At 41.9% G+C, this 17,253-nt stretch overlaps 1 protein-coding gene across 2 annotated transcripts in view; it reads left to right on the top strand.

The window, feature by feature from the left end:
- ARID3B (AT-rich interaction domain 3B) overlaps positions 1-17,253 on the top strand; it is a 55,271-nt gene that overhangs the window by 4,810 nt on the left and 33,208 nt on the right. The gene's annotated exons all lie outside the window — the stretch shown is intronic.

The raw sequence follows: 17,253 nt of genomic DNA, 5'->3' as shown, positions 1-17,253 counted from the left end.
GTGTGTCATTTGTTCTTCCTAAAGGCTGGCCGAGAGGAGTCGTCCCAGGGCCAGGATCTCTGCCAGTCTGTGCCTTCTCACCCCACCTCTGTGACCCAACAGCCTAGCTGTGAATAGACTTTGAATTTTTTTTTCCCTATACTTAACTTGTTTTCTTGACTACAGCAATGAAATGTACAAGTTACTCCTAATATAGATTGTTTCCCGTGGGATGTGAAAGAATGTCAGTACAATCTTTTTTTTTTTTTTTTTTTTTTTGAAGGAAGGATGGGGTTGCAGCAGTGTTAGGAGGGATATCTAAAAATGCAATGTGTGACTCTAATTACAGTTCTTTTGGTTAAAAGAACATTCTTGCCTAAGACCCTTCCTTACCTCCAGGCTAAACCAGGATCATGCTCTTTAAGGACAGTTTTGTTGTCTTGCAGTTAAGTATAGCTGACAAGAAGCGCTTGCGTTGTGTGTGTTTTCCAACAAAGAGCATTGCAGACATGATTTCATTCACCCTTACACAAACCCCTTTGAAACAGGAAAGGGTAGACCTCAAAATTCCCAGTTTAGCCAAGGCAAGCTTAAGTGATTTTCGAGCATGGGTGAGCATCTCAGGAGCTTTAAAAAAAAAAAAAAAACAGATTCTAGGGTCTTAAAGAATTATCTTGGGGTGGAGCATAAGGAATCTGTCTTCTTCACCAAGCCTTTGGCTTCTAATTGCTCTTCTCTTTCGGACCTGCAGCGACGGGTTGTTCCAGGTTAAGTGACTCATTGATGCTTAGATAGGGAGTTTGTGACAAAGCTGGTAGTATCTGGGTACTCCGCATAAGTACATGCTCTTCAGTGGCCCAGTGGTGCTCTTTGGAAATCCGTCGTGAAGAGCTGTGGGTTTTCACAGGGCAACTGAGAAGTCATCTAAGAAAGGTCCTTTGGAACCTGAAAAATCAGCTTTGTGTAAAGGAGCCCTGTGAAGTTGATCAGAGTTTTAGCACAGCAGTGTTTGCCGTGGATTCCAGAGCCAGCAAAGTGGGGTTCAATTCCCATCTCTTCCATTTATTATCCTTGTGATCTTTCGGAGGGCTCTCAGTCTCTCTGAGCCTGGGTCTTTCATCTGTGAAGTGAAAATGGCAAAGCATGCCTCCCAAGGACGGTGTGAGGTTTGACCGAGCTAGCGCGCGGCGGGGAGTAGTGCTCCGGGGGGCTCTTTCGTGCACAGAGCGCCATCCTCTGCTGCGGCCCCACGGACAGGCTCGGAAGCAGGCAAAAGATGCCGAGGCGCACCGGGGTTTTCCCTCAGATCGCCGGCGGTAGTGGCTGAGCTGGGACTTGGATCAGAGAGTCCCAGCTTCCACGACAGCGGCAGCCTGGCCGCCAGCCCAGACCCGCCTCCCGGCTGATTGCTTTCATTTAGCAAAACATCTGTGAGCTGCCTGCAGCCCCCGCGCTGCCTTGTGGCTGGCAGAGTTCCATGCCGGCCGCTGAGTCAGCTCGTGGCGGGATCCCGCCCTGACAGCACTGGGAAAGTTCAGGCCCGAGGCGGCTGGGCTGCCCCCGCCTTGGCAGCTGGCCAGCCTCTGCGTGTGTGCGGTCGTTCCTAGAAAGTGCAGCCGCGTGCGAGGAACAAGTGGAGCTCCAGAGCCTGTCTGTCTTCAGGAAGTGCAGCAGGTGTTGAGGTCAAGCCATTAGAGCTTTGAAAAAAGACTCTTGAGAAGCGGCGTGTGCGTGCACACTCGGGTGCACAGTGTCAGGCACCCAGCGCCGTGTTCGGGCGCGGCGGCCCCATGACTACACAGTTCATTGCTCAGGGGCTGGCTGTTGGTTTCTGAAACCCTTTGAGCTCATTTTAAGTTTCTGAGGCATACTCACTAATTATAGACTGCCAGGCGGAGCACCTGCCAGAATGTGTTATAAATACCAGTGGCGCTGAGACCTCATCTCACACCCTAAATTCCCCTTCCCCTTGGATTTGGAGATCGAGAACTGGGTTAGGGGGTCATTGTTACAATGACTTTGAAACCTCAGATGCCCACCTCCTTTTCCTTTTGAATTTAATTTTACAAAATTGCTTTGGTCTGTGCCCTCCTCCTTTGTCTGATCCTGCCTTTAAAGGACTAAATAAGGGCTGTCCAGGTGGCTCAGTTGGTTAAGCATCTGCCTTCGGCTCAGGTCATGATGCCAGGGTCGGGGGTTTGAGCCCCACATCATGCTCCTTGATCAGTGGGAAGTCTGCCTCCTCCTCTTCCTCTCCCTTCCCCCCTGCTGGTGCTCTCTTGCTTTCTCTCTCTCTCGCTCGCAAGTAAATGAACAAAATCCTAAATAATAAAAATAAAGGAGGAAATAACATGCTTAAGGATTAAAAAACCTTTTTTTTTTTTAAGTTGTGCTTATGAAGTGGGACTGAAAAAATATCCTTGGGGAGAGCCTGTAGAAACCATTACAGACCATGAAACTAGCTTTTTTATTGTTCACAGTCTTTTGTTTCATATGCAGTTAGCTTGTAGAGAGCAGAAGTGGAGTATCCCTTGCTCCAGCAACAGCTACAGAGATCTTCTGCGGGTAATACAAAACGGTCTCACTGTCCATGCGTTGCGGTGTCCATTTTGTTCTTTTATACAACAGACTTTTACAGAGGCTTCTTTGGGCCAGGCCTGAGCTCCATGGACTAAGGAACTCACAGTCTAAGCAGAGACCTTGTGGAGACCTCAAGGGACATTGGGTCTTGGCTTGCTTGCAGGAATTTCACTCTGTCCTAAGTCAGCTGAAGCCCAGCTGCCCCGTCTTAGTTATGCTGCAGATATTTTATTCTTTTTTTCCCTTTTATTTTTATTTATTTTTTTCCCTTTTATTTTTAAAGATTTTTATTTATTTGTTTGAGAGAGAGAGAGAGAAGGAGCACGAGTGTGGGGCAGAGGGAGAAGCAGACTCCCCGCTGAGCAGGGAGCCCCATGTGGAGCTTGATCCCAAGACCCCGGGATCACAACCTGAGCCAAAGGCAGATGCTTAACCGACTGAGCTACCCAGACAACCCTACACTGCTGATATTTTAAAACAAGGTTTTGTTTCAGACATTAACATACCAAGGTAAAAACGTTAATTTTGTCTACAGCGTAGCTAGCATAGCTTGGTAAACCAATAGGAATACTCAAAAAACATTTTGTTAGACTTTGGGGGGTACAGGTTGGCAGGCATCTGCCAACCAAAAAGCAAAATTTGAAAAGCTTAAGGACCCCACAGATTATCTTTTGTTTTGTAATCCCTTTCTTAGAACATGTGAAGTCAAAATAATTTTATGGCTTCTCTTTAAAGAAACTCTTAGAAAATAATTGATTCTTAAGGCCCGGATCGTTAGAGTATAGTATTCTCTGACACCAGCGTGATAGGAAGATGGATAATGCCATTGAGCCAGGCATTCTAAAGCCCATCAGATTTCCATGGGCAGAGTAAATAATTGTAAAACAAGGCAACAGACAAAGAGCTGAGTGTCCCTTCTCTCGAGGGAGATCAGTAGAGCCCTGTCAGCATACAACCGAGCGGGGGGTGTTGCTGGCCTATTAGGGGTGGTCTTCTGGCCTCCTGGGGGGTAGTACAGGCAATACAGGCTTTGTCTGTCTTGAGCCTGTCAGTGGAGCCAGGTTTCCAGAAGTGTGTAGACTCCCTCCCAGAAAACAGAAAGATGAGCAATGACCTGATAGGCACGGGGGAGCCACGATGTGTGTGTTTGATTTTTTGCATACTTGGGCAGTCACCTCGGTTACTGAGTGTGGGAAGGAGGAAGGATGGCTGACTGCTTGGTCTCTGGAATCTATTACCAAGAGTTCCTCTAAGTAGTAAGGTGCCGTTTCTTGGACTAGGCCTTGGACTAGGCACATACTGCATGTCTTTGGCACATTTGAGCCTTTTTGTAAAGATTGTGCGAAGTATTGCCTGAATACAAATAAGGTCATAAGCTTTCCTCACTTTTCTTTGTAAGTCTGTCTCACATGCCCTCAGCTTCTGCCGTCACAGTGGAATCCGATCAGTGGTTCTAAATGGAGGTTGATCTCCCCCCACCCTGCTCCCAGATGTTGTTTGGCAGTGTCAGGAGACATGTGTGGTTGGGGAGACTGAGATGGGGGAGATGTCCTCCTGGCAGGTAGTGAGTAGAGACTCTACTGGTAAACATCCTGTCCTGCACAGGCCAGGCCCCCACAACAAAGAATTACCTGGTCCAAAATGTCAGTAGTGCTATGTTGAGAAACCCTGCTTTACATTGTGTAATTAGAGAAAGAACGTATGCCGTGCTTTCATCGACGCTGCCCTAGACTGTGTTTCTTTGTGTTTCTGTCTTGGTCGCTGAAGAGTTTGGCAACCTTGAGTTTTCGTCACATCTACTTTCAATATCTCTATTGAGTTCATGTCTTTCCCCATAGTCACTTGGGTGACCAAACTGTCACTTAGGAGAGGGTTGCGACCTAGAACTTGTGCTCTCTCATTTGGCTTGACCCGTGGTGCTTCCAGCCTAGTATTCCATGATGTCTAAGATGTCTGTGGTGATTTGTGAGACAGCTTGGTTGCCCTTTTAGACGTTAACCCCAAAAGGTTAAGGCATAAATACTCAGCAAACGTGTTAATTAGTAACAGATTTAATTATTAAATCAACATTGGTTTTGGAGCCAGAAGATGCAGATTTAGATCCTAGCTGCACTGCTTGCTCGCTCTAGTACTTGGGACAGGTCTCCTAACCTACCACACTGAAGCCATACATACATGTATCCCAGAGGATGGAAATCCTCTCCCACCGTGCTCAGGGAGTGATTGTAAAGTTGTTACAAAGGTGAAAGAAGAATATGATGTGAAAGATCTTTGTAAATTTATACCATCATACAGAGGTTGGGTCAGGTTGGCATTAGCACCGAAATACTTTCCGAAGCTGTAATTCTTCAGTCTTTACTACTTTTATAGGTCAAGATGCTCCATAAATCCTAGATACTGCTCTGAAACAATTCCTTTTCAAGTTTCCCAGAGCTGTGACCAAACTCTCTTATTCTGGAGTTCTCCGAAACATTTCAGGATTATGTGAGCTGAAACCATTGCGCTTTTTATTTAGTCGTCACTTTTAAAAAAATCTTTTATTTTCTCTGAATGAGAAATCATTGTACTTTTGAAGCTGCTTCTTTCCATGTTAAAATAGGGGTATGTGCATGTTTCTTCTTTAGGTAGAACTAAGCTTTATTTACATTGAATTTTTTTTAAATTGTATTTATTATTTATTTGAGAGAGAGAGAGCATGAGCCAGGGGAGAAGCAGAGGGAGAAGCAGACTCCCCACTGAGCAGGGAGCCCAATGTGGAACTGCATCCCAGGACCCTGAGATCGCGACCTGAGCTGAAGGCAGATGCTTCACTGACTGAGCCACCCAGGCGCCCCATATTTACACTGAATTGTTATAAATACATGGTCATGACTTAAATGAGGTCCTTATCCTTCTTACCAAACATTGATCCCACCACACACATCTGAGATCCCAGTCCCCCTCCTCATTTTCAGGAACTTCCTCCATCAGAGAAAGGCCTATTTCCCTGACTCTTTGGACCCACTGGCTTGGGAAGCTTTTTCCACATTCATATGTGTTCTGCTGTCTCCCAGATTTAAAAACAACAACAAAAAACTCCTTTAATCAATAAATTGGACTGGTTCATTTGTTGCAAGGGAATAAGGAGTCATTTTTTAAAAACTTTCCCTTGGGTATATATCTCCTTCCAGCTTAGTTCTCATTGTCTCCTGTCCCCGCAGCAGAGCCTTTCAGAGGCACTGTTCGCACTCCTACCTCCACTTTGTCACCTCCAGCTCACTCCTCAGTGCACTTCAGTCTAGACCTGACTCTTCCGTGTTCCTGGAACTCTCTCGGTGAGGCCTCCCAGCGACCACCATTTTGCTAAGCCCAGCCTACCCTCACCTCACTTGATTTCTCAGTGGTATCAAATACAGTAGACCACTCTCCTTGGAATATTCTCTTCCTTTGCTTTCCGTACCCCCTCTGTTGGCTTATTTTCCATTCTCTTTCTCTTCTGTCTGACCATAAAACCCCAAGTTCCCCAAGGCCTAGTCTTAAACCCTCTTCTCTATATCCCACCGGGCAATTTCTCTCAGTCTCAGGATTTTAAATACTGTCCACAAGCCATTGACATCAGTGTGCATCATTTGAGCCCGTGTTTCCATTCTGAGCTCAATTGCTGTGTTCCCAACTACCTTCTTGACATTTACACTCAGATATTTTACTGGCATCTCAAGTTTAACACATATAAACCTGAACTCTTGATTTCCAACCTAGTCCCCTACAATTACTTCCTCTTTTATTTTTCCTTCTCTGTGAAGAACGTTTCTCTCCATTTGGTGATTCATATCAGAAACCTTAGCGTTGACTATCTCTCATACCTCCTACTCTGTCACTCTATCTGGTGATGTCCAGTCATCACCAAGCCTTATCAATTCTCCCGTCTAAACGTCTAGAATTCTGCCCCTTCTCTCCTTCTCCACTATCACCTACCTAATCCAGGCTACCCACCTACTGCTGGAGCTATCAACACGTGTCTCTGTCTTCCCTCCCCCATTCTAATCCATTCTCTACACAGTAGCTAGAATGATCTTCTAAAAAACAAATCAGATGATGTCACTCCTTTAATGCCATCCAAGTATGATGTCAGTTGCTCTAATTGTAAAAGCCAGGATCTGCATAATCTGATCCCTGCCTGTTTGTCAGCCTCAGTTTTGTGAATCTCCTGACCTATCACTCGATCACCCTGGCCTTTTCATATGCTAGTCCTGCCTAGAACACTCCTCTAGGCTAAATCTGCCCAGCCCTCAGTTCTCACCTTAAACCTCACTTCCTCAGAGGCAATGTCTCACCTTTAGTGTAGATCAGGTTATATGCTGTCATTGAACATTATCCTTTTATATTTCCGTGGTTGGTTGGTTTGGTATCTGATTCCTATACTAGAGAGATGATAAGCTCTAAGAGAACAGGGACCATCTCTGCCTTGCTTATTGTATACCAGTGCCCAGTGGAGTAATGGCCGATCATAGGTGCTGAATAAGTATTTGTGTCTTCCACTGTCTTTTACTTGGCCCTGTTTCTGTTTCTGCTTTTTTTTTTTTTTTTTTTAGATTTTATTTATTTATTCGAGAGAGAGACAGCCAGCGAGAGAGGGAACACAAGCAGGGGGAGTGGGAGAGGAAGAAGCAGACTCATAGCGGAAGAGCCTGACGTGGGGCTCGATCCCAGAACTCCGGGATCACGCCCTGAGCCGAAGGCAGACGCTTAACCGCTGTGCCACCCAGGCGCCCCTCTGTTTCTGCTTTTTAATGCAAATAGCTCCATTTCATTTTTTTTAGAGCAGTCTTAGGTTCACAGCAAAACTGAGCAGAAGGTACTTTGATTTCCCACACCGCCCCTGCCTCAGCCTATGCGCACCTCTCCCGCTGTCAGAATCCCCCACTGGAGTGGTACATCTGTTGCAGTTGGTGACCCTGCACTGAGACATCATTATCACCCGGAGTCTATAGTTTATCTTAGGGTTCACTCTTGGTGTTGTATGTTCTGTGGCTTTTGACACATAATGGCATATATCCACTATTGTAGTATCGTACAGAGTAGGTTCACTGCCCTAAAAATCCTTTGTGCTCCGCCTATTCATCCCTCCTTCCCCTTCAACCCCTGGCAACCCCTGATTTTTTTTTTTTTTTATTGTCTCCATAGTTTTATCTTTAGAATCATATAGTTGGAATCATGTAGTACATAGCCTTTTCAGGTTGGCTTCATTCACTTAATAATACACATTTAAGATTCCTCCATGTCTTTTCATGGCTTGATAGCTCATTTCTTTATAGCATTGAATAATATTCCATTGTCTGGATATACCACAGTTTATTTATCTGTTCACCTTTTGAAGGACATCTTGGTTGCTTTGGCAGTATGAATAAAGCTGCTATAAAAATCTGTGTATAGGTTTTTGTGTAGACATAAGTTTTCAGCTCATTTGGGTGACTACCAAGGAACACGACTGCTGGATTGTATGTTAGGAGTATGATTAGTTTTGTAGGAAACTGCTGATCTGTCTTCCAAAGTGCCTGTATCATTTTGCATTCCCACCAACAATAATTGAGGGTTCCACATCCTTTCCAGCATTTGGTGGTAGTAATGTTTGGTATTCTGGCCTTTTTTTTTTTAATTGAAATTATCGTTGAGATAATTGTAGATTCACAAGCTGTTATAAAAAGAATAATTTAGAGAGATCCCTGTACACTTTGCCCAGTTTCCCCCAACAGTAAAAGGAAAATTTATTTTTATTTATTTTTTATTTATTATTTATTTATTTAATATTTTACTTATTTATTTGAGAGAGAGAAAGAGAGCACAAGCAGGGGGAGTGGCAGAGGGAGAGGGAGAAACAGACTCCCCTGCTGAGCAGGAGCCCAACTCAGGGCTTGATCCCAAGACCTTGAGTCAGACGCTTAAGGGACTGAGGCACCCCGGCGCCCCCAGTGGTAACACTTTATAAAACCGTAGTATGATATCACAATTTTGGATATTGACGATGTTATTATCCACTGATCTTATTTAGATTTTCTGAATTTTACTTGTACTGTGTGTCTATTTTTTAAGCCTATTTAGTTGTATGTTTATATATCTTCCGAAATTCTTGCTAATAAATGCATTTGAAGCTGTAGATTTCTCTCAAGGTCACACTTTTGCTGTGTCCCACAAATGTTGGTAACGTTTCCATTGGTTAGTACTAAACATTTCATTATTTCAGTTGTCATTGCTTCTTTAATCCATGGGTTGTCCAAAATGTTTTTTAGTTTCCAAATATGTGGGCTTGTAAAATATAGTAATTAATAGCTTTATAGTTAAGCTCTAACCATTGTGGTTAGAGAGCTGTGTGATAATAATTTTCTGGAATTTGTTACAATGTCCTTTGGCCTTATGTATGATCAGTTTCTATAAATTCTCCATTTGTGCTCGGAAAGAATGTAAATTTTCCTTTTGATAGATGTGAGGTTGTGTATCTGTCTGTTGGATCAAGCTTATTATTAGTTGTGTTATTCAAATCTTCCTTATCCTTACTAAGTTTTGTGTAATCAGTTTCAAAGAGAGGTGAATTAAAGTATTCCAGGTAGGACCTGCTTTCTTTTGATGAGTGTTAGGACATTTTTTTTCTTACACGTTCCAGTCTTTACATCTTAAGACCACATGTAAAAGACCTGTGATCTCTGCCTTTTTATTAGATTAATTTAATCCATGTAGTTATTAGGATCGGTGGTACATGTGGGTCTATTTCTGCCCTCTAGCTTTGGATATTCAGTTTGACCGAGGGTTCTCTTTGCTTCTTGTTTTGTCCTCTCCTATCTTTTGTTCATTTGATTGAGTTTTTGTTTGTTTGTTTGTTTTTATTCAGTCTTTGTCTCCTCTACTGGTTTAGAAGTTATATTTCTGGGGGCGCCTGGGTGGCTCAGTCGTTAGGCGTCTGCCTTCGGCTCAGGGCGTGATCCTGGTGTTCTGGGATTGAGCCCCACATCAGGCTCCTCCCCTTGGAGCCTGCTTCTTCCTCTCCTGCTCCCCCTGCTTGTGTTCTCTCTCTCGCTGGCTGTCTCTCTCTCTGTCAAATAAATAAATAAAATCTCTTTAAAAAAAAAGTTATATTTCTGTTTCTATTCTTTTCTTGGTTTCATTTAGATTTTACCTTGCATTCTTGACTTTTTATACTACTCTTAAACAATATTAGGACCTTAGAGATTCTAGTTTTAACTTCTGCTCCACTCCCATCTTCCGGTTTATTGTGGCCAGTATTTTAGTTCTGGTTTGTTCTAACCTCTCCCCCAAATTAGCTTTTTCCCCTGATGCTAATGGTGAGTTTGGACTTCCCAACAGGTTTATCCATTTCTTTGCTCTCCATGACTTCTTACAGCCCACTCTCTCCCTTTAGGCTTGGTCTTCTTTATACTTTTTACCAACTCTTTTAGCAGAGATTTGTATATAGTAAATTTAGTCTTGGTATGTCTGAAAAAAGTTTTTTTAATTTATATCTTTATTTTGCCATTACTCTTGTGTGATTGATCATAGCTTTTAATTCTAGATTGACCCTGATTTTTCTTTTTCTTTTTCTTTTCCTTTTTTTTTTTTTTTTAAAGTAGGCTCCACACCTAGTGTGGAGCTCAACACAAGACTTGAACTCACAACTAACTCTGAGATCAAGACCTGAGCCTAGATCAAGAGTCAGACACCCAACTGACTGAGCCACCCAGGCACACCACCCCCCGCCACGCTTTTTTTAAGTAGACCCTGATTTTTCTTAACACTTTGATATGATTCCACTCTCTCCTAGCAGCTGTTTTGCTGTTGAGAAGTCTGTTGTCAGTCTAACTGTCATCTTTGTTAATCCTTTTTCTCTCTTGCGGCTTTTAAGGTTTTTCTTTTTGTGTCTGTTATTTTGCAGTTGCACTTCAGCATTCTAGGTTTGGACTTATTTTTATTTATTCCACTTGGGCCTTGTTCTGTTCCTGCAACCTGATCTGAGTTCTTTTTTCCCTTGGCTGCTCTTTTTTTTTTTTCCCCTTGATATTTTTCTCTGTGTCTTTTACAGCCTTATCTCTTTATGTCATTCTCCTGCATTCTGGAATATTTTCACGTTCTATTTCCCAACTTTGAATTCTCTCTTCAGCTCTGTCTATTCTACTTAATAATGTAAAAAATTGTTTATCTTAATAGTGTGTTTAATTTCTGTACTTTTTTTGACTTTTTAAAAATCTGCCTGTTTTTACCAGTTGGTTTCCATTCCTTCCTTTAAGCTCTTTGAACATCTTTAACTTTTTAAAAACTATATTTAGAACTTTTTATTATAGAAATTTCCAGCATACAAAAGAGAGAATGGTAATGAACTGCCTGTGTCCTTTACCCAGCTTTCAACAATTACCAACATTCTGCCATTCTTTAAACATGCTTATTTTAGAGATGCTTTTAGATGATTCTCTTATTATCTCATTCTGGGAGTACAGGTTCTTGTTTCATGTTACTCTTCCCTCTTGTGGTGTGTTTGTTTTCCCAGTGTAAGCTCATTTTGAGTTGGGATTTGGTTCCATGGGAGTCCCATGTGCTAGATTACGGAAGCATTCCTAAGGGGAGTTTTGTTTGCTCCTCCGCGGGGACCCTTCAAGTTTAGCTAGTTGTCATTGTTTTGGGGTGATGTGAATTTGGAGTCTCCAAATTCATTCTGTGCCTGGTGAGAACCTGGACTTCCATCTCTTATGGACCCAATTTTTCCATGAGGGCCATGGTAAACGGCATGGTTCCTTACTTCTTTTCAGGCCAGTGGGCAGTTTTTTAAGCCCTAGTTAATGGGGGGTGAATGTGTCATCCTTCCTGGCTGCTGGCTTTATGCGTTTATCTCAGTGCTGGGTCCTGGCATGCAGGGGCCCTGCAGCCTGGGCTCCTCTCCCTTGGGATTAAATCCGAGGTCCTCAGCCCTTAGATGTCAAGAACTACATCCTACAGCTTTGGCACCTGCTCGCTGCTGGTTGATTCGTTTTTGTTTCTGGCACTGTGGACTGTGCTTTCTCTCTTGGTTTCAAGCTTAGCTATATGCGTAAGAAGTGTGGAGTGCTGAATTTTATCTAGCATTTCTGAGTGAGGTTTTCTTTGGAGAGGGAGGGGAGCAGTAGACTTCCTCCATATCAGTCAGTCGTGGTTTTGTTTGCTGGTTTTTTTTTGTTTTGTTTTGTTTTTGGTTTTGATTTTAATACCTATTGCCAGTTACTTTTCTTATTTCATTGAGGTGTATGAGGCAGGCCCTGAATTATCACCCTTTATGTGTTTAGTTTACAGATGAGGAAAGAATTGTGCTGTTTATAGTCTCACAGTTGGGAAGCTGGGCTATTAACCCAGGTGCCTCCTCCCATGCTCCCTCTCACTCCATTCCAGATAGAGCGGGGCAAAGATAATCTTTTTTTAGTGCTCACATTACTCTAAAAGTAACTTTGATTTATTTTTTCTCATTGTCAGAGTAATTCAGACTCATTTTAGAAAACACAGAAAATATAAACGTTTGTAAGGGCAAAAATATATTCACCATAACCACATAACTTAGATATAACTGTAAACATTTTCCTGTGCAGAGTTGACCCTTGAGCAACATGGGTTTGAACTGGATGGGTCCATTTATATGTGTATTTTTTCTTGTAAATATAGTACAGTACTGCGGATATGTTTTCTCTTCCTATGATTTTCTTAATAACAGTTTCTATTTTTTAGCTCAGTTTTCTGTAAAAATACAGCATATAACAAAGAATATGTGTTAATCAACTATATGTTATCAGTAAGACTTCTCGTCAATAGTGGTAGTTAAATTTTTGGGGAATCAAAAGTTACACTCAGATTCTCCACTGCACGCACGGTCGGCTTCCCTCATTCCTAACCCTGGTGTTGTTCAGGAGTCAACTGTATTTCCTTTGTGTTTAAAAAAAAAAAAAAATGCCTATAGGGGCACCTGGGTGGCTCAGTGGATTGAACATCAGACTCTTGGTTTCTGCTCCAGTCACTATCTGAGGTCCTGGGATCAAGCCCCAGGTGAGGACTCTGAGCTCAGCAGGGAGTCTGCTTGAGATTCTGTCTGTCCCCCTGCCCCTCATCACAGCATGCACTTGCGCACTCTCTCTCTTTCAAATAAATTTATAAATCTTAAAAAAAAATGCCTGTGATAGGCATTTTATATATAATTTCATGCCCAACTTTCATCACCTAGTAGACCGTGAGTAATTTTATCATTAAAATTCATTGTAAAGGATTATTTTAAATGTTTAATTTTTTAAAATACATATTACAGAAGTTATATTAACTTAAATAATTTTAGAAATATAGAAATGTATAAAGGAAAAGCCTGACTTTCAGTTGGTCATTGTTAACACTTGGTACTCTATATCTTTTCAAAACTTTCTTCTTTACAAATAGATTTTGCTTGTTTTTTTAAAAAAATAGAACTCTACACATTATTCTGTAAGGTACTATTTTACTCAGTGTTACAGCTGTCTTTCCCTGTGTGTTCATATTGACTTATTAATATTTTTGTAAGCATTTATCTCAGAATTATACAAGTAATATGAATAGATGCTCAGGAAAATTAAAACCACATAGGAAGATACAGAATAAAAATTTATAGTTTAGGGGCGCCTGGGTGGCTCATTCACTTAAGCGTCTGCCTTTGGCTCAGGTCATGATCCCAGGGTCCTGGGATTGGGCCCCACATTGGGCTCCCTGCGCAGTGGGGAGCCTGTTTCTCCCTCTGACCCTCCTTCTCTCGCATGAGCTCTCAAATAAATAAATAAAATCTTTTAAAAAATTTTATAGTTCAAAAAAATACAGTGTACTGTTGCCTACTCTGTCCCTTCCATCTCACCCCACCCTGTCCAACAGGAGGCTGCAGTTGGCATGAATTGGCTTCTAGGGCTTTTCCTATATATTTACCTACTTAACTGTGTAGTTATAGAATGTGTTAGAGAAGAGAGTGTGTATGTGTGTTGTTTAGTGTAAATTAAACTATCTGTGTAGATGCTGTATAACCCTCTACCCTTGTGTCTGCGTTTCTGTGATACACGGTGAGGTTATCCTAGAGATTGAGTTTGTTGTATCACAGGGTATGTGTATATTATTATCTTTTCCTGTTTGCCTTTTTTACCTGCTTGTGGCCTTTGTCCATTTTTCTTTTTTTTTTTTAATTATAAAAAACCATGAGATTACCCTCCTAACAAAATTTTAAGTGTGCAGTACATATTATCTATAAACACAGTGCTGTACAGAAGATCTCTAGAGCTCTTTCATCTTGCATGATGGAAACTTAAACCTGTTGAACCGCCACTCCCCATCTCCCTACCCCGCCAGCCCCTGGAGACCACCATTCCCCTTTCTGCTTTAATGAGTATGACTACTTTAGATACGTTATGTAAGTGGAATCATGCAGTATCTGTCCTTCTATGACTAGCTTAGTTCACTTTCGTTACATTTATTTAACTTTTTTTGAAGGATTTACAATATCATGCTCTCCAGGTTCATCGATGTTATCACATCCTGCAGGATTTTCTTCTTTTTAATGACTCAGTAGTATTCTGCAGCTGAGTAGAGTTGACACACAATGTTACATTAGTTTCAGGTGTACTATATAGTGATTGCCTGAGTCTCTACTGTATGCTGTGCTCCCCACAAGTGTAGCTACCATCTGTCACCATGCAACACTGTTACAGCATCATCGACTAGATTCCCCATACTGCACCTTAGCATCATACCATCTAGGTCTACCCGTGCTGCAAATTGCAGGATCTTATTCTTTTTTATGGATGAATGATAGTCGTGTGTGTGTGTGTGTGTGTGTGTGTGTGTGTGTACACCACATTTTCTTTATCCATTCATCTATCAGTGGACCCTTAGGTTGCTTCCATATCTTGGCTCTTGTAAATAATGAATAATACTGCAGTAAATATAGGAGTGCACATATCTTTGCGAATTAGTGTTTTCATTTTCTTTGGGTAAACACCCAATAGTGGACTTACTAGATCATATGGTATTTCTGTCTTTAATTTTTCAAGGAACCTCTTTACTAATGTGGCTATACCAGTTTACATTCCCAGAAGCAGTGCAGCAGGGTTACTTTTTCTCGACTGTCTCACCAACACTTGTTATTTCTTATCCTTTTTTTTTTAAAAGATTTTATTTATTTATTTGACAGAGAGTGAGACAGCCAGCGAGAGAGGGAACACAAGCAGGGGGAGTGGGAGAGAAAGAAGCAGGCTCCCAGCGGAGGAGCCTGATGTGGGGCTCAATCCCAGGACTCTGGGATCACGCCCTGAGCCGAAGGCAGATGCTTAACGACTGAGCCACCCAGGCGCCCCTTGTTTTGTTTTTTTTAAGATTTTCTTTATTTATTTGACAGAGAGAGACAGCGAGAGAGGGAACACAAGCAAGGGAAGTGTGAGAGGGAGAAGTAGGCTTCCCGCCGAACAGGGAGCCCGATGCGGGGCTTGATTCCCAGGACCCCAGAATCATGACCTCAGCTGAAGGTAGACGCTTAATGGCTGAACCACCCAGGCGCCCCTGTCTTTTTATTTTTTTCTTAAGATTTTTATTTTTAGGTAATCTCTACACGCAACATGGAGCTTGAACTCACAACCTGAGATTAAGAGTCACATGTTCCATTGACTGAGCCAGCCAGGTGCCCCTTGTCTTTTTGATTCTAGCCATTTTAACAGGTGTTAGGTTATATCTCATTGTGGTTTTGATTTGCATTTCCCTGATGATTAGTAATGTGGAGCATCTTTTCATGTGTCTGTTGGCCCATCTATATGTCTTTGGAAAAATGTGTATTCAGGTCCTCTGCCCATTTTCAAATCAGACTATTTGGGGGTTTTTTGGGTGTTGAATTATATAAGTTCTTATATATTTTGGATATTCCTTATCGAATATATCATTTGCAAATATCTTCTTCAATTCAGTAGGTGGTCTTCCGTTGATGGTTTCCTTTGCTGTGCAAAAGTTTATTTTGGTGTAACCCCAGTAGTTTATGTTTGCTTTTGTTTCCCTTGCCTATTGAGACATATCTAGAAAAATGTTGCTAAGGCCAATGTGAAATAAATTACTGCCTGTTTTCTTGTAGGATTTTTATGGTTGGAGGTCTCACATTTAGGTCTCTAATCCATTTTGAGTTTATTTTTGTGTATGGTATGAGGAAGTGGTTCAGCTTCATTCTTTTGCATGTAGCTGTCTAGTTTTCCCAACACCATTTATTGAAGAGACTGTCTTTTCCCCATTGTATATGCTTTCCTCCTTTGTTATAGATTAATTGACCATATAAGCATGAGTTTATTTCTGTAATACCACATTTTCGTTATTCATTCATCTGTCAGTGAACACTTAGGTTGATTCTGTATCTTGATTATTGGGAGCCATGCTGCAGTGAGCATGAGGGTGCAGATACCTCTTCAAGATCCTGATTCTTGGGGTACCTGGGTGGCTCAGTGGTTAAGCATCTACCTTCAGCTCAGGTCATGATCCCAGGGTTCTGGGATGGAGCCTGGCATCGGGCTCCCTGCTCAGTGGGGAGCCTGCTTCTCCCCCTCCCACTGCTGCTCCCCCTGCTTCTACTCTCCCTCTCTCTGTCAAATAAATAAAATCTTAAAAAAAAAAAAAAAAAGATCCTGATTCTTTTGGATAAATATCCAGAACTAGGATTACTGTATAGTAGGTCTGTTTTTAATTTTTTCAGCAATCTCCATACTGTTCTCTGTATTGGCTATACCATTTTACATTCCACAAAGATTCCAGTTTTTCCACATCCTTTCCAATACTTGTTATTTTCTGTTTGTTTTTATAATGGCCATCCTAACATATGTGAGGTGTTATCTTATTGGTTTTGATTTGCATTTCCCTAACGATGAGTGTTACTGAGCATCTTTTCATGTGTCTGTTGGTGATTTGTATGTCTTCTTTGGAGAAGTATTTATTCAAGTCTTTGCCCCCTTTGTAATCAGGTTATTTGGGGGTTTTTTGCCATAAGTTGTAGGAGTTTGTTTTTGTTTTTTAAGGTTTATTTATTTGAGGAGGGGTGGGGGGAGGTGCAGAAGGTGAGGAAGAGGGAGAGAAGCAGACTCCCTGCTCAGCGTGGAGCCCAACTTGGGGCTCCATCTCATGACCCCAAGATCAGGACCTGAACCAAAAGCAAGAGTTGGATGCTTGGGGCACATGGGTAGCGCAGTTGTTAAAGCGTCTGCCTTCGGCTCAGGGCGTGATCCTGGCGTTCCGGGAGATTGAGTCCCACATCGGGCTCCTCCGCTGGGAGCCTGCTTCTTCCTCTCCCACTCCCCCTGCTGTGTTCCCTCTCTCGCTGGCTGTCTCTGTCAAATAAATAAATAAATAAATAAATAAATAAATCTTAAAAAAAAAAAAAAAAGAGTTAGATGCTTAACCAGACAAGCCACCAGGCACCCCTATAGGAGTTTCTTACATCTTTGAATGTTAACCCTCATTAGATATATGATTTGCAAATATTTTCTTCCATTCTGTATGTTGCCTCTTGCTCTGTTGATTGTTCCTTTAGCTGTGCAAAAGCTCTTTATTTTGTTGCAGTCCCATTTGTCTGTTTTTACTGTTGTTGCCTGTGTCCTAGCCAGGAAATCATTGCCAAGACTAATGTCACAAAGCTTTCATCCTATATTTTCTTCCAGGAACTTTATCGTTTCAGGTGTTATGTTT

This window comes from Ursus maritimus, unplaced genomic scaffold (assembly GCF_017311325.1).
Source record: "Ursus maritimus isolate PB19 unplaced genomic scaffold, ASM1731132v1 scaffold_27, whole genome shotgun sequence".
NCBI lineage: Eukaryota > Metazoa > Chordata > Mammalia > Carnivora > Ursidae > Ursus > Ursus maritimus.
Note: the sequence above shows the minus strand (reverse complement) of the source record. Positions and strands in the feature narration are given on the sequence as shown.